Here is a 26,360-nt window from a genome sequence, read left to right on the forward strand (position 1 = left end):
TAGCTCAAGGCAACCACACAACCAAAATCACAATAGAAAAAAAATTGTTAGGGTACTTCTGATGAACCCGATTTAGAATCCAAATTTGATTGCGAATCTTCCGGTCAACTGGGCTATTTTATTCTCAAGTCGACCTTTCAGTCAACCTTGAAGTGATATTCGAGATGTTTAAATTTGGTCCCTCCAAATTTTCAATTAGGAGGGTTGTTACGGGGCTTCAGTCACTTCGGAGGGTCATTTCGGAGGATTATAAGGACCCTTAGCCTACTACGGAGGGTTACCTCGAAGGGTACCTGAAATCCCTAAGTTACTTCGGAGGCTCCCCTTAAATTCACTAAGGAGGGTCAATAAGAGGCTTAATACAATCCGGGGGTTACTTCGGAGGGTTTCCTCAACTTTCCCATTTTTTTAAAATCTCGCCTCAAAGGGGTCTCCAGATAGTGTTAAAATGAGTCCAAACTGAGTCCAAGCTAAATTTACTCTGTGGGGTTATTTGAACTATATCGGAGGGTTTCTCCAAATTTCCACTAAGGAGGGTTGTTAAAGGGCTTAACTGACTCTGGAGGTTTGCTTCGGAGGGTTCCCCAAATTTTACAAAAACAAGCGTTTGCACCGCGGTAAATTTCCCGATTGCGGTCTAGCTTGCTTAAAACAATGTGGGCCGACCCGTTCAACCTATTCACAGGGATAAAAACCTGGTTTTATAAAAGTTTCTGCCGCTCATAGGATTCCCTAAAAGTTGGACCCTCCGAAATAACAACTTCTAGAAAAGTTTCCTTTCCTGTTTTATCAATCTAAAAACCGCTGCGGTTCAGAAAAGTGATTAAAAAAAGTCGACTAATGGTACCAAAAATGTTCCGATAGGTTTCTTAGTCTTTGAGAAAATAAAAAGGCGTTTGCTAAATTGGCCTTTTTTCACTACCTATATAGGTTCTCAGAGACTTTTTACCGCAAATCAAAAAAAAAACTTGAAACGAGCGAAGTAACCCTGTACAGTACTGGAAGAATGCAAAAAAACTGACTAAAATTGGTTTGGAAACAAAAATTTGGTCAAAAACTGTCAAATTTGGAACCTCCAATTCCTTCCTTTTCCGATCCTTAAGTCTCTAGCTCTATCCATGGAGCTATTCGGAGGTTTACCCACAAATCGTCCTCCAACTGAGCACGTTACATTAACAGGCTCCTGAAGCAAATTTTTTCATCGCTTAAACTCTAAAAACTAAAAAACTCGATCATCAAAGACGAAATTATCAAAAAATTACAAAAAAAAATTCTTTCCGAAAAAATTGTATTTTCCTTAATTTCTACTAAGATTTTTTCCGCGGCGGTTTCTTTAGTTAGGGGGATCTGACTACGTAGTAGGTCACTGTGCAAAAGCTTTTTGCTGTTCGAAAACATTCAGATAACCAAAATTTTTTGGGGTTAACATTCGGTCGAAAGTCGAAATTTTTCGACACTATTGGGGTGTTTCTCGGGTCTAACTGGGAGATAAGTGATATATGATAAGGATAATCACTTATTATTAGTCGTTAATCAATAATACTATACCCTCTCGTGCACTAAAGTATCCAAATTAAGACCCTTAACTCGGAAATTTGCAATCGATGGAGAATGAAGTTGGAGCGCGCCAGTTGTGCACCCCACCACTCAAGTTTTAATAAAATAGTACCCGAACGAAACTAAAATTGTGTTAGCGATACCCAACAGTCGTTGTGGATGTTGTCCCTGTTGCCTCTTGTTGATTCTGGAACACATCTGTCAGCTTGCCACTGTACACTCAGGTCACCGGCAAAATTGCCATTAACGTGCTTTAACACTCAAACAACACTCAAGGGAGGGTACTTAAACCACCATCAAAACCTTCGATCTTTCGATCAGAACTGATATAATCAATCTGAAACAACAAAAAGTAGGAAGCTCAAATCACATCTCGTCCGCAATTAATGTATATAATGTCATTTTTTAAAAATGTTTTTGGTCTTTTTTTTTGTGTTTCTTACTGTTTTTTGTATTTTTCTGTTTTCAAGTAAAAACTTTTTTTGGTTTTTCTAGATATAAACTATTTTTTGTTTGGTTTAACGCTTTATCTTTAATTGCTTTTGGTCCAAAGGCCTTGGGATAAGTGGGCTCTAGACTTTCCACCTAACCCCCCGACCCCCAGAATTTTCGGTCTTAACTAAGTTAAAATCTAGTAAGTACCAGGCGGAGGATCGGTACCTTTCGCCTAAAACCATAGAGGCCATTAAAGCCCCTAACTCGGGCCTACACCCGGAGCGGAGGGTTCGTCGCTGAAACTTTTGCTGATCATGATGGCCTTTGCCTTTAACAGGCTCACCCAAGAGCGCCAGAAAAACGTCTATGCAACATTCGCTCAAACAATACAAAACGACGGAGCGTAGCAAAAGCACTTGTTGACGACTGGCAGGCGTCATTTAACTTAATTATACCCGTTTTTCACCGTCTAGAACTATCCAATTAGTTTTCTGGTCTGCTTAGGGCTAAGTAAAAAGTTATCAGTTTTAGGCCATCAGGCAAACGACTTTTGATCACCTTTTGTTTACATGCAAAAATATTCACATAATTGGGTCTCGGATCCCCAGACTACGTGACTACTTTTCAAAACCCGGCTCGAAACCAATATTTACTATGCTTCCGGAAACAATTATATTTTTTTCCTCTTTCTAGCTACTCATGCAGATCCGCTCCGGCTGTGCCACTGAAGCCTCCTTTCTTTCTATCTGTTTCAGCTAAGTAATGTATCGTGCGTGATCGTCACGATAAGAGACTCCGTTTTTTCTCTTGTTTTTCTCGACTTGCTCGTTCGACGTCCTCCTTCGTTGTCTTCTTGTCTCGTTTTCTGGTCAAAATGACCTTTTACTAGGTTTCCGGGAGAAATTCTGTCGACAATCGAAAATTAAAAACTAAAAATTCCAGAATTTTCTGACTCTCCTTTTCATTACCAATTCGTCTTTAACGTCATTAATGTCCATTTTGCTTTCGACGAAGGGTTCGACCGTGCCAATCCGGGGTATAATTATAGTTTGAAAATAACATAATGAGGAAAACATTTTCAATTAAGAATTCCAACGTTTTTGGCATTATGTCCACAATCAGGTTAAAAAAAACAGATATTAAGTGATTTAAAGACATCAAAACATCATAAGAGACCATTAAGTGGTTCTAAACGAGAAAAAACTTTCCACAAATTGAATTTTAGCATAATTACGTAAGAATTTATTAATCTTTAGTATTCCGTAAATTCCTGAGACATTTAGTCTTACTTAGCGTTTCCTTACACTAACTTTTCGATTTTACATTTTTTGGATTGAGTTGTTTGATCTTTTGAGCCAACATTTTTGAACAAAAATCTAAGTGTTAGCTCCCTGCTTCTGAACTCATCCCTGGCCACATTTTTCTAATATGCAGCGCTTTCAACGTTAGGAGTTTCACTGCGTTGTTTGATTGATCTATTAACTCCCAATTCAACTGTGCAGTGGTCGCTTTCTTTCCACACTGAGGATTGTGAATGCCTACAGGCGAGTCTTTTTTCTTGTGTTCCTCAATCTTGGTGGCCAATCTTTGAACAATTTGTCCATGTTATGTGGAATAACATCCACAACAAGACAATTTTTAGACCACATTGGATTTCAGATCACGGGAGAATGACGAGTTAAGGTAGTGAAGAGCAGTTTTCTTTCTCCTGGTCGTAAACACAATTTATGCATTGGTGATGCTGCGCATTTTGTTTACAATTAATTGACTTTGATTCCCTCGATATTGAAGCATGAGTATTGGGGGTTTCTTGTTTCACTTGTCATTTGTTGCCCGATTTTCTCGTTTCGCATGTCATTGGTTGCCCGTGTCATTGGTTACTTCAATAATTAAAATCATAATTTGACTTACACTTGTACATTTGATTAAACATTCTCCCGGAAGTCCATATCGACAGAAAATTAAGCTAGGGTCTAAGCGACTGGCTAGCGTCTAAACACAGCTTTACATGCTTCTCACCGTCTCTGCCAAAGACAGTTCTTTTGGTGGTCTTTCTAACATCGGGTCGATAAAAACGTTACTGTTTCCGGCTTCGATCAGAACGCTTCAATTAACTGAATTAAATGCAAAATAGTGAGCTCATGGCTGGGTCGCAGTATCCCCAGACCACGAGGTCACTCCTAAAAACAGAGCTACTACTTCTTTGTTATTTTACTATTGTGTAACATTCGCCCAAATATTACACAGTGACGGAGCATTAAAAAAGTACGTATAGACGACTGGCCGTCAGTTACCTAAATTTTACTCGTTTTTCACCGTCTCAACCTAGCCAGTTGATTTTCTGTTCTGTCTAGGGCTGAGTAAAAAGTTATCATTTTTAGGCCATCAGTCAAACAACTTTTAATCAGCTTCCGTTTACATGCGAACACAACCACATAGCTGGTCTCGGACCCTCAGACTACATGATTGCCATTAAAAACACGGCTCGAATATCCTATTTTACTATGTTTTTGGTGACAGTTCTATATTAAATCCATCGGAGATGGATTGACCCTTTCCTCTTTCTAGCTACTCATATTCTAAATTATCAAATAATACCGATGTTAATTCAAAGGTTTATGGCATCCGAGTAGCTGAAAAGTCAGTTCTTTACAGTCCTCCACTAAATATTGTTTCTGGGGTCGAGCCTCCGATTCTGTGCTTTCTCTAAAATAACGTCGTTTTTACTCCCAATTCGTGGCGCGGGAAGGTACTGCTCTTTACTTCTTACCCACTGAAGCCTCGCTTCTGGCTAATTCCTTCCGCTAAGTGTCTTATCGTGTGTGATTGTCACAATAACAGGTTTCGTGTTTTAGTTCTTTCTCGTTCGACTGTTTTTAATTAAATCGGTCGTTGATCTCTTTTTTGTCACTATTAGTCAAAAGTGGCCATTTTTCGTATTCCTCAGAAGTATTCCTTCGCCAATCGAAATTTTGAAATTATAAAATTCCAGAATATTCTAGCCTCCTTTTTAACAGTTTTCAATCACTAAGGCCTATAATGCTTTTTTCGTGTTGTGCCGGAAGTTTACACAGTGCCAATCCGGCGGAATGGAACATACTCCCCGGACAGTCCCCATCAATGTCCTCATTGATCGCATAACACCGGGTTATCGTCAAGTAATGTTCCAGTTCTCTATAATGAACCTTACAAATCGCATCAGAAAATAAAATTTATCCACTCCACCTCAACTCACTTCGTGTCAGAAATGGCATTATACTACATCTCACTGCCTTTCAACATTTCGACAAAACTTGCACCATAAGGAGTGTCCCTGATAAAATTTATTTTCTGAATACTTACGTCAACTCGCCATAAAATTTCTTTTTGCTCTTGCTGATGAAAAATTTGGGACGTGGCACGGCCACACACCCGTTAAAATTAGCTTAATGTCACTCACCAAGTATAATCAGTTATTTATGATGTCGTCCTCGATATTAAAACTAAGAAACTCTGTGGCTAGGAAAGTTAATGAAGTACTCACCCTCTTCGAGCGAGCGTACTTAAACCTACCAGGTCGCCACACAGTGAACACGTGTCTTACACAGGTTAAAAACTTCAGTCAGATTTAAATATGTAAACATACCCACCTATGCTCTCTATAAATATGTAAAAATCATCAACCAAAACTTTCATTGTTATTCAACAATTGCAATAATTTTATCACATCATTAGTTTCTAACGACATCAAGGTCTGCTTTTAATTCAGCGCACACAAAACAAAAAGTTTAAAAGTTTCAATGATCAATCTTAGTTGATTGGTATCAGTTTTAACGCACTAAGACAATTGAGTTTTTCTCCATCTCTCTCCATCTCGTGTTACATCTTCGTCTTCACTCCATTGCTAATTGTCCTTTTTCTTCTGTCTCGCTGTCTTCTAGGACTTTCTCCAGCATGTCCACGGAATTGCGGGCCGTACCCCAAATCTCCTGTTCTAACAGCCTCGGTTTGCAACAAGGTAGCAAGTCCACATTCACCTTTTGCTCCCGGTTCCTGCAAAAGCTTTTGGGCAGACATAGGCTCACAATCCTTCTAGGTCAGCTCGTAAGACCTCTCTCTTTTCGGCTTCAGTAACTAAAGGCGCTCCAGCTACTCGCTTCAGCGCCGTGGTAACAGCGTTTCTGTGCGTTAGGAATGCTCTCCTATAGGCTCCCGGCCCTATATCTAGCTGGAAGGATTGATAGGCTTCCGTGTTCCTAGACAAATGACACTTCGCGCGTTCGTACATCCATGACGTCATCACTGCAAGGAAACAAGGCATCAACCTCTGCCTTGATGATATCCTCTCAATGGCTTTGGGTATCCTCAGAACCCTGCAGGTGGTTCCGAAAAGATCTAAGTTGTTGATCATCTTCACGTTGCTTAGTTGCTCAGGTGTCGGCACGACCGTCTCCTTCTCACTTATTAGCCCGTGTTAGCTTTTAACCATCTCACCCCCAGCATGGCACTAACCACAACGATTGACCCCGGTTGATTTTTGTCGGGCAACCCCGTAGAGTACAACTCCGCTACGTCCCATTTTAACACCAGATTCCCTCGTTTCGGATACCATAACGTCTGCGCTAGGCAGTGACAAGGTTACTCCCCATCGGTCATCAAGATGTTTCTTTGGGTGACCCTGAAGCTCCCAGCTCCTTTTCCGTGATGATCCTGAGTATATCGTCTTTTTCATCTATGGTGGGGAATTCTGTGAGTAACGCTCCGCTTGCCTTTTTCTTCTACCCTCACTCAACCTCATGAACTCTTCACCCACTACGTCCTGCAACTCGCCTTCAGATCGCTTCGGGACGGCCCGAATGATTTTCGTGAGTAAATCATATGACCTCTCCGACATCCTAGCCGACCGCACGCACTTTGGCACAGAGAAGAGTTAGTCGACCAACACCTGCTGCGTCCTCGTGTCCATCACCTTCAAGTGCGTAGGGTACCTACTATTGCAATATGGTGCTGAGCTCGAACCCACCAGATATTTCGAACCAGTAGTCCTATGATAGGCCTCACTGTCTTTCAAATTCATCTCGTTCTCCAGAGCCTCTCGCCAACCTCCAATCTTTTGCTCAGTCTGCAATGCTCCACGGAACACTTCCAAACTGAGGGACGTAACTAGCCCATGGGCACGCTCCAGGCGTTCCAGTGATTCTATAGAGATCGTCATACTACAAAATCCCAAGGCAGTGATCAAGTTCACCTCTGTTACTCCGTGACAGTCCGCAATCAACTCTATTTCACTTTTGTCCGACATGCTTAACCTCCCATACAATTGAGCTAATTGGCGATGCTGCTCACTCAGCGTTTTCAGACAATGCACCAAATCACTCACGTTTCCGTCCACTCCACTACTGTAGGCTAGACAGGTGCCCTGTCTCAACCAATCACCGGAGGGATTTCCCTCGGCTGGTTCCCTGGATGGTCCACTATTTTGCTTCGTTATTTTCAGGGCCAGCAGATGGTGTATCATGGCCAATCGTATAGACTCGCGTCATCATCCAACTCCAATGCGACATCTGCCGTCACATCCCAGGTTAAACCGGCGTTTGGATGTGAACACCAGGAAGGCTTCATGAGCTCCCACATGGTTACTAAGCTGGTCTTCAAGGGACCGTGCCAAGAACCACAACCAAAGCTCACTTGCCCCTTTAGCTCAGCAACCGAGGGTTCGACCACTCGTTCCTCCGAAATGATTCCCAGCTTGGGTTGTTCCATCGTCAACATGCCAGTTTCCTTGACTCGCTCGACCCAGAAATCAAATACCATAACTTGCTCATAGTAAAAGTATGCTTCCCTGGATTCCTCGTCCACGGAGGGATTGTACGCTATCCCTGGTAGGCCTGACACTTGTTGTAATGACTTCAACTTCCCCAATGTTGCATAGTCCTTCTGTACCTTGACTGCTCCAATTGACTCTCGGCTCACTTCCAACTCGTTGTTGGAGTATCTTCTCACATCTTCTAACCTGCGATAGCTTTCCAAGTCGTTTTCTTCTTTACTTGGTATGATCAGCGGCAGGTCCTGATATAACTCCAGGAGTGACCTCAGAAAGTTTTGTTCACGATCAACTCCCCCTTGCCGAATGGTCTTTATGCATTCTACCAACACAAGAGTGGGGATACGATCCACCACGAACCTCACAAAGCAAAGGGCATCTTTAGGCTTAGCCCACGCTATCGCCGAATCGTCTCTAGAAATGAACACTCGCAGGGCTTCCATCAATTCCAATTCCTGTTCCTTTGATTTGGAGTCGTTTTTGGCCTCATATTCCAATTTCTTGATTCCCATTAAATACCAGGCCAGTCGTACCTGCAAGTCGGTTCGTCGAAGTATCTTTCGAGGGCCGCCCTCCAAGAGATTTCTAACAGTTTCTCCAGCCCGATTTCATTTGCCTCCGAGGATACCACCGTGCCGTATTCTATCCGACTCTTATTCGAGTTCTTCGTCAGCTCCTTCAAGAACTCTTGCATGGCTTGCTTCTCGTCCGAGGCCATCATGTGCCCTCTTGCGGAACTCCTCACCTTAAGCATCTCTACACAACCCCCTGCTGGATCTCCCAACCCCCTGCTGGACAACCCCCTGTGGGTTGAATCTGGCACTGTGATCCGACTATAATAGCCGAGTTGTCCCTCCAGCTTCATCCGGGCCAAATTGGTTCGCGAGGGCTTGTAATCATCGAGCCCTCCAGATCCACACTGACTGATGACTTCCATTTCGAGCTTCGTGTTCGCCAGAGTCCGCGCGCTTTTCTTCGATATTGTGGCCGATGAGGTCAAACCTGCCAATAGCATAGGAGGTATCAGGTTCTCTTTTTCTCCCCCGGCCGGCGTCGAATCATCTCCTTGTCCACTCTCACTTGGACGAGCTACTTTTGCCAACGAGGCCACAACTGCATTGGCCTTCGACTTCACCTCTTTCTGATTCACAGTTTTGCTTCCTATCTTCCCTTTCAACCTCTTCAGCCCTTTCTCGGCTCGCCTGACAGCTAATATTCTTGCGATCTGCTGATCATCGGCGCTGTCCTCTGTAACTGACTCGGTCAGAACATCAGACTCTACGGAGCTCATTAGCTTCTCCAGAACCTCGCGCAAGATGGGTTGGTCCAACCCACCTTCATTACGGACTGCGTCCTGTACCTGAGTATCACGTCCCATGTCCTTTCCATGAAGATCACTCGGTTCCAGGTCAATCCTGCCTTACGTTCAAGCTCAATCTGGTATCTCTCCCACTCCCCTTTAGGCAACGTGCTCAGGAAGGATACCCTCTTGGTCTCGTCGATTCTTCTCCTCCTTGGTGATTCATGGAGCAGTTTCTGTATGTCCTTACTCCGGTAGTCCAATGCTGGGCCTATTGGGTCCACTGGGGATAAGCTGGCCGGCGCCTCCCTCGTAGGGGACGTGAAAGACGATGGTGTCATCAGCAATAGATTTCCATCGACTTCCCCGTCGTCGTCTTCACTGAACTGGTATTCCAGCAAGTCTCTCTCCAACGCTCCTAAGTCCAATCCATTTGACTTGTCTCCCTTGTCCTCTGTATGATCGTCATCCTGATCCATCTGCTCATCATCGTTTGTTTCGGCCTCGGCCCAGGTCCCGAAGGGCCTTGACGCATATCCATGCCCGAGTCCGGTCGTGCCGGTACGGTTAGATCCCCTGCGTGATAGAATAACTTGTCATTCACCAGGAATTCCACTGATTTGTCGCCATATGGCGCCAGCTCGTCGACCGTCATGTATGTGCCTCCTCTGCACTCCTTTACCACTTCCAATAGTATCACTTTCACTACTCCTGGCCATTTCAATCGTGACCAATCATCGGCTGGTCTGTACACATCATTCCATACGTCAGAGGAAACCCTTGGCCTCCTGGAAGGTGGTGCCTTGATCTTCTTGGGCTCCATGCATCAGGAAACGTGAAGTCAAACGTGTGCATGGCCGCAACGTTCCAAATGATGAAGTGCGGCTCCATCCCTTCACTCCATTTCCGCAATTTCTCTTCCGCAATCACGAGCCGCTCCGATGCGAGGGGCAATGGCAGGAGACGTGACTCCCAACAACATCCTCCTTATTGGTGGATATCGGGAACATTGGTTAGATATCGGAGGCAACTGGATATGGGAAAGGTCCTCACCGCCCATTCTGCATTACAAATTGTTGTTGAGGTCCATCAACATCCATTCCGGCTCCGTTATTCTTCCGAACAAACTCTTTGTTTTCCACCCAATTCAGCACGGAAAAATCGACAACGGAGACTAAGTTGACATACAACACCGAGTTCCTGTATGCCTTCACTTGCACGTCTGGGAACACGTATGACATCACTGGTCCGTACACCACCGTGACGAACTCCCTTAGTCCATGGGCCAGAGCCAGCGGATCGATCCGCATCATCACAGCCAGATCTGTAAGCAAGGGCATTCCACAAAATTATTTGCACTCACTGGCTCCCGTTGCCACTTTGTCCTCTCCTGTGACATTCCTATTCTGTTGCAGGAGGTACTGGAGCAGGAGTATCCTCCGATCCTTCATTTTCCGGTATGAGGCAGTTTCCAACTCCGCGTTGAATTCTCGACTCGCTCCCTGCAGTTGTTCGGGATAGCGTAAAAGCACGAACAAATCACCCAACCGACCATACGTCATTGCGATCAGGGTAAGAAGTCCATCCAATGTTTGGGATGAAGAGATCACATCATACGCTTGGGTGAAGAGATTCGCAGGTCCCTTCACAAAGTTCTCGTGACCAAACATCATATACAGTGCCAGTACCAGACCAATTGCAGTTTCCGAATTGACAGTTTCCGAATCTGACAGCTCGCGATCAGATTCCAGGAGGCCCTCGGGTAACATAGAGACAGGAAGGATGGCGTCAATCCCACTCCCATTCCACCCACTCTCATATTGTGCCCTCGTGGCCAAAATATCCTCTTGGAATCTGTCTAGCGACATCGTGTTTTTACATCAACTGTAACATGATGCCTCCGGCTAACTCCCTTTCGTTGAACAAGTTTCTCAGATAAGTGTTTATCTCCTTGATCACTGCCGGTTCATCTTCCCCTAAGATACACACTCTTGGCGACAAACACAACCATGAAATGGTGTGTGGCTTCGTCCTCAAGGCCAACGCCATGAGGTCATCTTCCGCTGATGTCATATTTCTTCTGACCGTCCTCCCCTGTTCATTTCTAGCATAATCCATCTGTCTAACATCTGTACTAACAAGTGATCGTAATCTACTCCTGGCCTCAACTTCAGTAACCTGGCGATGTTGGACAGCTCCAACCCCAGGACTTTGTCCAGCACCAACAGAGTTTTGCTGCAATCCTTGAATCCCTGGATGGCATTGGAAATGTCCGCTCAAATGACAGAAGGCTCAGAACGGGATGGGTAATAGTTATTGAGGTCCACTATTCTGTTCGGTGCGGGTATTATCACGCTGAATCGTCCCTCTGCTAGAGTTGTGACCATCGTGTACACAAATTGTAAGGGTTCTGGCAATGTGGCGTACCCCGGTGATAACACAAAAATGATCTTCACCGTGCAAGGATAACACAAGGCGCAATTGTAAGGGTTCTGGCAATGTGGCGTACCCCGGTGATAACACAAAAAGGATATCACCGTGCAAGGATAACACTGAAGCTGCAAGGATAACACAAGGCATCCTTGCAGCTTCACCCCGGTGTCGCTGCAAGGATGCCTCTACTTTGGTCATGGCTGAGAGCCACGTCATTACAGCCTCCCCTATGACTTTCTTGCTCGGATTTGATCCATCTGTCAGACAGGGCAACAACCCTCTGCTCTGCAGGTGGTCATTCGAGCCGGCAATTACTATCACCTGCGGATCCATACTGATCGTCCTCCGCACGCTTATCGTCATGCCTACTGATTGCCTTCAGTCCAATATTGCGCTGTCAGGAAAATCAGGTCGGGCCAAAAGAGGGAACGAGGCGTATAGAGATAATCTGTACTGGCCACTATCATATATTTTGCAGCCTTTATATCCAGGGGATCATAGGCAGCAAACAGGCTGTCACCCACTGGTGCCTTAAGTCCCGCTTATCTCCTATCATCCCCCTCCTCCGAGGTCGCTCGGGGATAGTCCCTCGAATATTCGAAGCGCTTGGTCGGGTGGTTTAGAGAATTGCCTATACATCTTATGATGCTTGTTCTTGGGCTTATTCTCTGTCAGAAATTTGCCCCACTGGGAAGGTGGTGTCAATTCCCTGGCTCTCCGACGGACATCCGTAAGAGATCGGGTATTAAATGGTCCAAACGTATTGTCCTGAGGCAATCCATCAAGGTCCACGAACCTGAGCATTGTCGCGCAGCTAAACTGTTCCTGTTCCGCTAACAGCCAGTCCACGTCCGATATTCGATATAATCCCGACACTGTGGGACCACCTCCACCCATCATTCTCCTCGCATCCACTCGACATGTCAACGTGTTCATGTTCAAGTTCGTTACATATCCGTTTTATACTGTCCCCAACCGCTGGGATCTGGACGGTTCCAAAGCAGCTTGCTGCTTGGCTCAACTCCTTCCGCGGGTGTGGCGCTCGTCTATGGGTTTTCTGCAGAGGCAGGAGTTGCCGTGGCGGGCGGGTTACTCGTCCTCGATATATTCTGAGAGCAAGTCTGACTCTGATCAATTGGACTCACAAGTCGGCTCTCTAACTGTTGTTTTCTAGGGGAGGAGCAGTCCCCAACCTTTCTCTCACATCTGAGCTTGGATCAACGGGAGCGGTTGCACCCGTCTCTATTGCCAGGGGACCGAGGCGATTGACGAATGGTTTCGGCACATTACCCCTCACTCTACCACCTACAGTCGATCTGGTCCGAGCCAGTGAGTCGGTTGTCCTCATTTCTTGCTACATTTCCCCTATCTATGCCTGGAACACGTCGTTTATCCAGCGTCTCCCTTGCTGAGTGTTGAAGTGTATCCCATCTCTGGAGAGCGCGAGATGATCAATCATGCGCAGCACATTCCCAAGATCCATGAGTCGCAGCTCGCTGGGATTGCTTCTCACCAGACTGCGTGTCATATCAATCCACCGGGTCACATTTTCGCTCATGAAATCCGCCACTGGCGTGCCCATCTCCGGGTTCTGCGGTATCGTGCACAGCACCACGAGTCCGAGCTTGTATTTCTCCTTCAGTTCGTTCAGTGACAGGGACCCTTGAAACGTCATAAGTACCGAGCATTATCAACAACGTATCTAGGTGATCCTCGCACTGGAACTTCATCATCTTGATGACCTGAACCTAGGCCCCTCCAAAAGATAGAACCACTAGGTTCTTTCTGATGTCCACTATGCGAGATCTCTGAGTCGTTTCGCTACGTGTAGTTCCCGTTGGTACAATGGCTCGAGGTATTTGCTCCGAGCTACTCGAGGAATGATCAAGTCGTTGGGAAGGGACGACCCTACCCAGCATCCCTCCAGTGGTCTTGTTGATCTCATTCATCGCTGCTCTGGCTACCTGATTGATTGACTCCTGAAAAATGGGAGCCAAGTAGGTATCTAAATGGAGCCAAGAAGGTATCGTATTCCTCGGGTTCGGAGTAGATTGTGATGTCTACTGAGGATTACCGGGCTCTCTCGGGGCACACAACTCATGTGCCTTCGTCCTGGGACGTGTGTCCCTGGACCCATCCGAGGAGTTCATCGTCGCCAGAACCTCCGGTGACACTTGGCTCACTCTCGCCATATATAATTTTTTCAGGTGTTTTATCTCTTCGTCTTTGAGAGCTATTCAATTGTCCTCGAATTTCTTTTTCCACTCGTCTCTTTCTCGAACTATTGCCTTGTACTCCTTCAACTTGGCATACAGCTCCCTCTGGTCCTTTCCTTTCTTTTCCAACGTCCCAAAAGTCTCCGATATCTGAATCTCCATCTCACTCATCTTTACTCTCTTCTGTGGAGGAGCAGCCGTTGGAGAATCTGCTGAGTGTGCCGGCCCGGCCCATCACGTGATCATTTTGCTCCGATAAGTGGCTGCACTGGTCAAAATTTCTCCTCGCCGCCAGCTCATCAGTCAGTTTCGGCCTCTCTCGGCAGTCCCGGACTCGTCGTAGGCCAAGATTAAGACCACTTCCGTGGGGTGGTCCCCACGGCCTTCTCTTCCCATTGTATTCAAGAGTGCGGCGGTGAAAATCGCCAACTCCGGGTCTACTAGTGAGAAATTGCAATCCAACAAGCACTGGTATATCTCGTCTAGAGTCGTTCTAGGCCCGCTGAGACGAAATCCATCAGGTCATTCGTGTCACTCATGTTTCTTCTTGTATGGGTTGTCGCACTTTTCTTGTTATACAAGGTCAATAAACAAAGCGGGATCAATCAAGATCTAAAAAACAAGTCACGACTTAGAACCATCATCCCAGGCTGTTCCTTTTCTGGGATAAAACATCCTTTACGGCTTTTAAAAACAATCCATTGACTTTCTCTCTCGTTCTTGACATAAAAACTAGACACCAAGGTGGATCGTTCACCTGCGATCTTGTCAAGATAACACAACTGAGCGCTGTCACCTTTCGTACCTGGAGTGTTCCAGGCTTTCATGAAGTAAACCTCACTTGAAACGTACCATATCAATAACATAACATACAATTACCACACATCAACACTATCACATAACAATCTAATCCATAACAGTTAACCTTAAACTTAATCCTAATGCCTGAAAAGTTAACCTAATAAAAACCACTTATCGCTGAATGCAACTCCTAACATATGCGCAGACAGTACTTTTCATGTAGGTAAACCTCTAAGTCAGTTTCTGAAATTATCACGTGTACAAGGGCATATAACACTCTCGGATGTACCTTTCCCCTAGTGGGATCGTAGACTGGTAAAGAGAGAGAGGTCACTCTTCTCTCAACCAGAAAATCCCTAAGTCGAGTCAAGGCCAATAACGAGCTCTCTGGATTCACGTGTTGCGTATCAGTGGCCTTAGTTACCAAGAAACACAAAAATTTCCATGGTATCTGTGATTTAACAGGGGGCAGCGCTATCATCCCTCCCACACCAGTCCTCTGTTTTCATAAAAACTAGATATTCTTATACTCTCTTTTAAAGTCGGCCGCTAGTGCTGTTTTGAAGCTTACATCCGCGGTTATCGCTATAGTGCATGTGGGTTCCGTGAGTATGAAATCGCTGTCCATTATGACGCCATTGTTTGAAAAGTGGTTTGGTATGTCACAATGAGATTCAAAAACTAGTCCAAAAGGTGGTTTTTTAGCGTTCTCGCCTTCCGTTTCCTGTTGTCCGGTTTCCCTTGTCGATTTTATTTTTTTCAAGATCAAGTTTTCTGTGTGGTAGAGTCCTACCCCCACTCCCCGGACAAAAATATCCATCGCCGTCCCCGTCGATCGCCAAAAATCGAGCAGATCGAGGTTGGATTTCGAGACGCGTAGAGGAGCATCTGGAGCGACCCAGTTGGACTCGGTATTGTCATGGCTGACGTAATTGATGCCATCTTTATCGACATCCTGAATCGTCAAGATTGTCTCTTTAGGATCTGCTGGCAGGCCATGAAGCCATTCAAGCACTCGCATGTTGGTTAGTTTTTGCTCATGAGTCTGCTCCAGCTCTGGTTTGAACTCTACAACTGCTTCGGAGCGATCGTCGATCCAATCCTCTTCCATGTCATTGACTAAATCGATCTCTTGTGGCACCGCTACTTCATTCAGTCCCACCAGCGAGTCCATCATAACGCTTAAAACTATCCTGTCTATGACGAAATCCTTGGCATACGGGTTGCACTTTTTCGTATTCCTTGCCAGTACGCAGCCCGTGCTCCTTTTTTTTGCCTCAGTGAACTGAACCCTCCTTGCCATACTGGATTTAAGTTCAATGAATGAACCCCGAGGCGGACTGCGTACTGGCCAGTTGTGACGTTTCACGTATCAGGCCCTCAAAAGGAATCTTTCGGTATCGAGTTCACCAGCTGGTTCACTATTGACCGTTTAACGCTCGACTCCGGGTCGCTACCGGTCTCTTCTCTGTTTTTTCGGTGATGGTCAGCCTTTGCATGGTCTCCATCCTTTCATGATCCTATTTTTCAATTTATCTACCAAGCAGATCGCGGAGTTTTTGCATGACATCTGGTGCTACGCTCACCGTTTTGTTCAGCAGCGCTTTACTATTGATACCTAGCCTGGTAATTTCTTGATGTACCAGGTTGGACTGAAAAAACAAATCCAATAGAAACGGAGCGAATTATTAAATCCTTTGGAACAAAACCAATGGTTTTCTTTTGAATCTCTTCAAATTGCTCGTCGTCCTATCGTTTTGCTGAGCCCTTAAAAGATCCGACCGTCGGTACCTGGCTTTCAAATATGTCTTCATAACGTTTAGCTGTCCGCTAATAATCTCCGGAGTATGGGCATTGTCCATATTTTCATCCAACCATATATTTTTCAATTGTCTCCATGGTAAAAGGAAGGTCAGGTTGTACTTCTTTATCAATTTCTGTTTGTTCTGGTCAGTTCCATTCGTCTTCTGCATATGGAAGAGTTTCGTCGTCAACTTCCACTCTCTCGGTCAACTCCACATCTAGTGGCAGATCATACTCATCTACGACCGCATTACCGTCGTTTTTGTCACGCGTGCCTCTTTCATTCACCTCGCAGACAGGAACCACTATCAAATAGTCTCCCTCTTGCATGTCAGCTGGGATGCACCAGTACTCTGATGAGGCATTGTGCAGTTTGATGTTTTGGTAATGAGCTGCTCGTCCGGTGCTCAATCGATAAAAACGACCTCCTTGGTGTACTTCTGTTATCTGAAAAGCACCGCGCCGTTTTCAATAACTTTTTGGTTCCATTTGTTGGAACTACTTCCTGGAAAACTGTTTTTGTAAGCGCCTATCACTTGCACCAAGTGTCTATCCCAGTCATCCATGAAGCGTGAGCAATAAACTCTCAAAATGGATACTAACGTGCGATTTTGCCTTTCAACTAGGCCATTCGTTTGTGCTCAAAATTGCTTCAAGATCTTATAGCTGTCTTCCTCTAAATCTCCTTTGTCAGGTGCTCCGTTCTCGATCCATCTCTTCAGACTACTCGTCATTCTATCATTTCGTTGAACCCTCAAGAGAGCCGACAGCCGGTGTATGGCTTTCAGATACGTCTTTACCACGTTTAATCCGCTCATTACCTCCGGGGCATGGGCATCATCCGTCAACTTGACACACCATATCTTCTTCAAAGGCGATGCTTCCTGCACATATGGTTCAAGGTTGTTACGGACGACCGTACCATGAGGAAGTGCCGATGGATTCCACATCATTATGTTCCAATCTGTCTGTGATGTTTCTCGACTCCCCGGACAAAATTCTGTCCCTCGGTTGCTTTGAATCTGGCCCCTCAGACAACATTCTGGCCCTCGGTTGTCCTAACATTGTCTCCCCGGACAAATCGTCCTGTCCGGACTCGAAAGTGCCTGACTCCCCGGATAGTGTCTCGTCCCGGATCAACAATCAGAGCTCGGCTCCTATTCTTCCCTTGCATCCGTGAAATGTACCTTTCTCGTAAAGCTGGATTTGACTCAACCCTGACTCGACTGGTGCTCAATCGATAAAAGCGACTACTCTGGTGCACTTCAGTTATTTGAAATGGACCAAGCTATTTTTTAAGCCATTTTTTGGTTCCGTTTGCGGGAACCACCTCCTGGAACAGACAGACATAGTTCCCCACTGAGTAAGTTTTGGCGTCAGTGGTCCTTTTATCGAACCTCCTCTTCTGCCTGATTTGGCCCTGCTGCGTGTCCCTTCGGCACATATCATTCAGTTCTTGCTGCCTCCTGATCACATCACGCATGTACGTTTGCGGTGCTGTTCTCTTTCCCTCGTACTCCAGAAAGAAGAATGTAAATGTGGGGACTCCTCGTTGTAAGCGCCCATTATATGCAGCAAGTGCTTGTCCCAATCGTCTATGTATCGTGAGCAATAAACCCTAAGCATGATTTTGTCTCTCGGCCAGGCCATTCTTCTGCAGATGATAAATGGTCAAGTGGCCTGGCGCCACTTGCGACCTCTTCGTTAAATCCTTTGTGAGAAACGACAAAAATTTTGCCATTATCTGACTGGAATATGATAGGGCAGCCGTGTCCAGCAATCCAGACACTTATTCAATGGTCATAAGTGTCCTCCGCTGATGCTTTCATGCAGGGAGCAGCATCTCCGTACTTTGTGAAATATTCTATCATTACCAACCCCTGGTTCTAGCCTGTGGCCGTCATGCAGTTTTTCTGGTGATCGATATGTACCATCTCATTGAATCCTGACAATTCTAGCGATTGTAGGGGGGTCTCAGCCACATGTGTTCCTTCGGTTGCTGACATGACAAGCATGCAGAAATCCTTTTTCACAGGCTTGATCGAGCCAGGCCATTCAAATTGCTTCTCTGTCCGGTTATACATGTTTCCACGCCTTGATGGACAGTCGCCTTCAGGCTTGTCCTTCATGTTTCTCGACTCAGCGGAAAAAGTTCTGTCTCTCGGTCGTCGTGGCATTGCCTTCCCGGACAATCATCCTCGCTGGACCCGATGGACCATGTCTCCCCGGACACTTCCGCATCTCGACCACTGTCCTGATTTGACTCCCCGGACAATGTTTCATCTCCGGATGAACAGTCCGAGCACGACCCGTACTGCTTTTTTTGCATCAGTGAACTAAACCCTCCTTGCTATACTGGATTTCTATTCAATACTGACCCCCTGAGTGGACTGGTTACTGGTCAGTTATTGACGTTCCAACATTGAGGTCCTCAAAGCGACATCTTTCGGTATTGAGTTCACCAGCTGGTTCAGGGTTGACCGTTTAACGCTCGACTCCGGGTCGCTACCGGTCTCATCACTGTTTTTTCGGTGATGGTCAGCCTTTGCATGGTCTCCATCCTTTCATGATCCAATTTTTCAACTTCTCTATCAAGCAGATCGTGGAGTTTTTGCATGACATCTGGTACTACGCTCACCGTTTTGTTCAGCAGCGCTTTACTATTGATACCTAGCCTGGTAATTTGTTGATGTACAAGGTTGGACCGAAGTAACAAATCCAATAGAAACGGAGCTAACTATTAAATCCTTTGGAACGAAACCAACGGTTTTCTTTTGAATCTCTTCAAATTGCTCGTCGTCCTATCGTTTCGCTGAGCACTTAAAAGATCCGACCGTCGGTACCTGGCTTTAAAATATGTCTTAATAACCTTTAGCTGTCCGCTAATTATCTCCGGAGCATGGGCATTGTCCATACTTTCATCACACCATATTCCATATCTTTTTCAAAGGTATCGCCTCTTGCTCAAAGGGCTTCAGATTGGTACGGACGACCGTAGCATGCAGAAGTAATCTAGTCGGACGCTTCGACACTGCGATCAAACCAACTTCTTCTGAGGCCTGCTCGACTACAGTGCTTTCCTCATCGGAGGTTTACCTGACTGATCAAGACCCTGACTGGGTCTTGATGCATTTCTCTATCCAATTCGCGCTGTTTATATTATACTAGCAGGGTATAAATTGCTATTTCGGACGCGTCGGAATTGGAGATAGTCTCCAACACATTCTCCCAGGACTGAGACTTCGAACCGTCACGCGACCTGGTGGAGTCTGTACAGTCGCCGTCAGGCTCGTCCTTCATGTATATCGACTCTCCGGACAAAATTCTGTCATTTGGTTGGCCTGGCATTGACTCCCCGGACATACCATCCTGTCTGGACCCGATGGATCATGTCTCCCCGAACACTTCCGCATCTCGACCTCTGTCCGGATTTGATTCCCCTAACAATGTTTCATCTCCAGACGAACAGTCCGAGCACAGCCCGTGCTCCTTTTTTTGCCTCAGTGAACTGAACCTCCTTGCCATACTGGATTTCAATTCAATGAATGATACCCGAGGCGGACTGAGTACTGGTCAGTTGTTGACGTTTCACGTATCAGGTCCTCAAAAGGAAGCTTTCGTTATCGAGTTCACCAGCTGGTTCACTATTGATAGGCAATCCCGTTCAACGTCCCGTCTCCGGATGGCTACCGGTCTCTGCGCTGTTCTTTCGGGGATGTCAGCATTCGCATGGTATCCATCCATTAAAAATCCTGTCTTTCAGCTTTTCTATCAGTTTTTGCATGACAATTCTTGCTACGCTCACCGATTTATTCAGCAGCGCTATACTACTGATACCTAGCCTGGTATTCATGCTGTACGAGGTTGGAGCGAACAAAAAAATCCAATGGAAACGGAGCGAACTAACAAATCCATTGGAACGAACCCAATGGTTTTCTATTGAATCTCTTTAAATAGCTCGTTGTCCTATCGTTTTGCTGAGCCCAAAAAAGATTCGAAAACGGTAACTGGCTTTCAAATATGTCTTCATCAGATTTAGCTGTCCGCTAACTATCTTCGGAGCATGGGTATCATCCATCATTTTAACACACCATATCTTTTTCAAAGGTATCGCCTCTTGCTCTAAGGGTTCTAGATTTGTACTGACGACCATAGCCTGCGGAAATAACCTAATCGGACATTTCGACACTGCTATCAATTCAAGTTCGTCTGAGAACTGATCGAATACAGTGCCTTCCTCATCGAATGTTTACTTGTCGCTGACTGGGTCTTGATGCCTTTCTCTATCCAATTCGCGCTGATTCTTTTGTACTAGCAAGGACAAAATCGCTATCTACGACGCGTCGGAATTGGAGGTAGTCTGAGACACGTTCTCCCGCTACTGAGACTTCGAACCATCACTCGAGCTGATGGAGTCTATACAGTCGCCTTCAGGCTTGTCCTTCAGATTTCTCGACTCTCCGGACAAAATTCTCTCATCGGTCGTCCTGGCATTGACTCCCCAGACAAATCATCCTGGCGCTGAAGGACATCTGGTGCTACGCTCACCGTTTTGTTCAGCGGCGCTTTACTATTCATACCTAGCCTGGTATTTTCTTGATGTACCAGGTTGCAGCGAAGTAACAAATCCAAAAGAAACAGAGCGAACTATTAAATCCTTTGGAACAGAACCAATGGTTTTCTATTGAAGCTCTTCAAATTGCTCGTCCTCCTTTCGTTTTGCTGAGCACTTAAAAGATCCGACCGTCGGTACCTGGCTTTCAAATATGTCTTCATCTCATTTAGCTGTCCGCTAATTATCTCCGGAGCATGGGCATTGTCCAATTTTTCATCACACCATATCTTTTTCAAAGGTATCGCCTCTTGCTCAAGGGGCTCCAGATTGGTACGGACGACCGTAGCCTGCAGAAATAATCTGGTGGGACGCTTCGACACTGCGATCAACTCAAGTTCTTCTGCGGCCTGCTCGACTACAGTGCTTTCCTCATCGGAGGTTTACCTGTCCCTGACTGGGTCTTGATGCATTTATCTATCCAATTCGCGCTGTTTTCATTCTACTAGCAAGGTATAAATTGCTATCTCGGACGCGTCGGAATTGGGACTAGCAAGGTATATGGGACTAGCAAGGTATAAATTGCTATCTCGGATTGCTATCTCAAACACATTCTCCCAGGACTGAGACTTCGAACCATCGCTCGAGCTGGTTCGAATTGGGACTAGCAAGGTATAAATTGCTATCTCGGATTGCTATCTCAAACACATTCTCCCAGGACTGAGACTTCGAACCATCGCTCGAGCTGGTGAGTCTATGCAGTCACCTTCAGGCTTGTCCTTTATGTATCTCGACTCTCCGGACAAAATTCTGTCATATGGTCGGCCTGGCATTGACTCCCCGGACAAACCATCCTGGCTGGACCCGATGGATCATGTCTCCCGGACACTTCCGCATCTCGACCACTGTCCTGATTTGACTCCCTTAACAATGTTTCATCTCCGGATGTACAGTCCGAGCACAGCCCCTGCTCCTTTTTTTTTGCCTCAGTGAACTGAACCCTCCTTGCCATACTGGATTTAAGTTCAATGAATGATACCCGAGGCGGACTGCGTACTGGCCAGTTGTGACGTTTCACGTATCAGGCCCTCAAAAGGAATCTTTCGGTATCGAGTTCACCAGCTGGTTCACTATTGACCGTTTAACGCTCGACTCCGGGTCGCTACCGGTCTCTTCTCTGTTTTTTTCGGTGATGGTCAGCCTTTGCATGGTCTCCATCCTTTCATGATCCTATTTTTCAATTTATCTACCAAGCAGATCGCGGAGTTTTTGCATGACATCTGGTGCTACGCTCACCGTTTTGTTCAGCAGCGCTTTACTAATGATACCTAGCCTGGTAATTTCTTGATGTACCAGGTTGGACTGAAGTAACAAATCCAATAGAAACGGAGCCAATTATTAAATCCTTTGGAACAAAACCAATGGTTTTCTTTTGAATCTCTTCAAATTGCTCGTCGTCCTATCGTTTTGCTGAGCCCTTAAAAGATCCGACCGTCGGTACCTGGCTTTCAAATATGTCTTCATAACGTTTAGCTGTCCGCTAATAATCTCCGGAGTATGGGCATTGTCCATATTTTCATCCAACCATATCTTTTTCAATTGTCTCCATGGTAAAAGGAAGGTCAGGTTGTACTTCTTTATCAATTTCTGTTTGCTCTGGTCAGTTCCATTCGTCTTCTGCATATGGAAGAGTTTCGTCGTCAACTTCCACTCTCTCGGTCAACTCCACATCTAGTGGCAGATCATACTCATCTACGACCGCATTACCGTCGTTTTTGTCACGCGTGCCTCTTTCATTCACCTCGCAGACAGTAACCACTATCAAATAGTCTCCCTCTTGCATGTCAGCTGGGATGCACCAGTACTCTGATGAGGCATTGTGCAGTTTGATGTTTTGGTAATGAGCTGCTCGTCCGGTGCTCAATCGATAAAAACGACCTCCTTGGTGTACTTCTGTTATCTGAAAAGCACCGCGCCGTTTTCAATAACTTTTTGGTTCCATTTGTTGGAACTACTTCCTGGAAAACTTTTTTTGTAAGCGCCTATCACTTGCACCAAGTGTCTATCCCAGTCATCCATGAAGCGTGAGCAATAAACTCTCAAAATGGATACTAACGTGCGATTTTGCCTTTCAACTAGGCCATTCGTTTGTGCTCAAAATTGCTTCAAGATCTTATAGCTGTCTTCCTCTAAATCTCCTTTGTCAGGTGCTCCGTTCTCGATCCATCTCTTCAGACTACTCGTCATTCTATCATTTCGTTGAACCCTCAAGAGAGCCGACAGCCGGTGTATGGCTTTCAGATACGTCTTTACCACGTTTAATCCGCTCATTACCTCCGGGGCATGGGCATCATCCGTCAACTTGACACACCATATCTTCTTCAAAGGCGTTGCTTCCTGCACATATGGTTCAAGGTTGGTACGGACGACCGTACCATGAGGAAGTAATCTGGAAGTATTGTGGAAGAAATTTGGTAGTGTCGTTTTGACACTGCTATCGGTTCGAGCTCATCTGCGGCTGTTCTGTTCTGTTCTGTTTCCCATTTACGCCCCTCGGGGGCCTTGGGTGGTTCTTTGTGGCACTTCCTCTCATGCCTGGCTAGGTTATTAGCAGTGATCCAGGCTCCGCAGGATCCACACTTTTTCCTCCCCCTGGTCCCCGTGTACCTGTTACCTCCCGTCTCCCTTGCCGCCGTGTTCCCTACCGTTCCACTCCCTCCTCCGCAACTCCTCCTATGACTCGCCATATTACCCCTTGTTACCGTCACCGCGCGGTCCCTACACCTACCCATCTGGTCCCCCTTACAGCTCTTGCTGTGGTTTGTTAAGTTGTGCTTCTCCGCGAAAGTTCTGTTGCATCTATCGCATTTAAACACCCTCTCCTGTATCCTGTGAACTCGTCGTTCATGCTGCACTAGACCTCCTTTCGTTTTACAAATTCGTCCGCATCCCTCCCACCTGCATGTTAAATTTTCTCCCTGATACCTCGCCTGGCTCCTTCTAGGTTTCTCCCCTCCCCTGTATCTGCACATTTTACTCTCCCATTTTTCTAGCGCTTCTTTTCTCCTTTTCACTGTCGCCTTCCATTTTTTCCGGTCCTGTAGTAAATTTTCTATATTCGTCCAGTGCTCTCCCGCTTTCCTTATGAGTCGCCTCCAGTAATTAACCACGCCTCCATTTAACCTACCCTGTTGTGTTCTCTCGTTTGTCCAGTGCCCTAGTATAACTTTTTTAGTTGTCCTGTTGTTGCTCATCCGAAGGACGTGGCCCATCCTTTCCAACGCCCGTGTCTCTATTTTTGTTCTGATAGATGTTATCCCCAGAACCCTGCGTATCTCGAAACTATTGACCCCCTCTCTTTCCATTCGCAAGAGTGCTAAACCTCTCCCCTCATTCCATATCCACCGGTAGCATTTATCCGCCATGCTCTGCATCTTTGCCATATCAGTCACTGTCAAAGACCATTGTCGATTCGACCACTGCCTGTACAATAATTGCCTTGCAGACAAAGACCATTGTCGATTCGACCACTGCCTGTACAATAATTGCCTTCGTTCGTTTACTGACCTTTGCTTTTCACAACCATCTTCTTACTTTTGACCACGCCCAGTATCCCCTTTTAATCCTCACTGCCCTGTCCTGCTTCCTCCCTATTAGCTTCCCTAACATCCTCGTACAATTCGCTGTCTCGCTTCCAAAAGCTATGTATTCCTCTTTTCTGTTGTGACATTTTTCTCGAACTTCATCATTTCCGCCTTGACCGTTTCTTTGCCGACCGCTAACTCTTCCGTCCAGCCCAGGAGAGTTGAGTCGTCTGCGAAAAGGGACTCTTCCAATCGAAAGACTTCCTGGGTGCTGCTCCTTAATGCCCTCTTTACTTCTATTGGAGGGAGACTATTACCTGGTCCCCACGACCATTCTAGACCGCACTCTTCGCCTATCTCCGCCGCTTTTTCTCTTCGTTTTTTGGCAGCTAACCGCATCGCCTGTGCGTGATACACATAGAAAAGTATCGGAGATGTAGCGCAACCCTCCCGTAGACCTCGTACCGGTAACCATTCCTTGCTTAGTTCCCCTCGACCCTTAACTTTGTATTCCTTCCTTCATGCAGGTTTTTCAAGACCTCTATCACACCCTCTGTCATTCCTAAGTTTTCCAAAACCATCCACAATAAGGGCATGTTGACTCGGGGGTATGCTTTTGTTATATCTAACAGTACAGCTCCCGATCTGTTCCCGGTCGTCTCCGCCTTCCCAAATACCCTCCTTGTTTACTCATCTATTCTCAGTATGATTTGCGTTGCGTCACACGTCGATCGTCCTTCTCTGAAACCATTTTGTTTCTCACCACATGCCTCTATCTTCTCCGCCCATTTCCTAATCCTACTCGTTAGTATCCTTGCCATTATCCTGCTCAACACCGGGAGTAGGCACACACCCCTGTAGTTGTCTAGTTCATTTCTAGCTCCTTTCTTATGTAGGGGTATGACCCATCCTTCCTTAGCTTTGTCGGCCCAGTTCTCAACCGGTGTGGCTAATTGTTCCATCATGCATTGGTATAGTTCTTTCCGGGTGTCTATACTCAAGGCTTTCACTGCGCTAACACTTACATTGTCTACTCCTGCCGCTCCGTCTTTCATGTTCGCCAGTTCTCGTTCGAATTCCACGAAGGTTATTGCTTCTTCCATCTCTTCCGCTGCTGGCTTTGCCTCTGGAGAGTTTTTAATTTCTGTTGACGATGCCGTTCTCATTATCTCTATGACGTCCCGCTCGTATCTGTCTTCCGAGACTTTCATGAAGTGTCGTCTGAACACTTCTGGCGAGAAAAATTCTTCTTCTATGTTCTGGAGGTCTTTCCCCCTAAGTACCTTAGTGTCTTGTACATGTGTCTTATATCCCCTTTCACTTCGGCGTCCTTTGTTTCGTCTACCAGTTTAAGCCACCACTCTTCTTCCCATCTTCTTTTAGCCTTCTTGTACTCTTTCCTGACCTCCTGCCTTTGTATTTTAAAGTTTTCCGTTCGTGTTCGTTCAAAACTCTTCGTAAGTGCCCCGATCCTCCGTTTGAACCCCTGTATTTCTTCTAAATGCGTATCCAGCCATGGACTCAGTGCTTTCTTTTCTTTAAATCCGCACACTTCTGTACCCGCTTCATTAATCAAGTTGATTAGGCGTTCACTTTCCTCACCCGTACCCTGTTGCTCTCTTTTACCGTCTACTGTCGATGCGAATGCTTGCCGGATTGATCCATCTCGAAGAGCTTTCCAGTTTATTTTCCTTTGATTCTCACTTTTCATATTTGCCTTCGCCCCCTTCCTTCTCCAGACCTCCATGCATTTCGGCCTGTGGTCCGATAGAGATGTACCCGCTATTACCGTGTTTATACTCTTCACTACCCTGCTCCGGTCTTTTTTCTTCACCATGAATCCGTCAATTTCATGCCATGTTCTTCTTCCTGGGAA

The sequence above is a fragment of the Symsagittifera roscoffensis genome, chromosome 10, assembly GCF_963678635.1.
Source record: "Symsagittifera roscoffensis chromosome 10, txSymRosc1.1, whole genome shotgun sequence".
Lineage (NCBI taxonomy): Eukaryota > Metazoa > Xenacoelomorpha > Acoela > Convolutidae > Symsagittifera > Symsagittifera roscoffensis.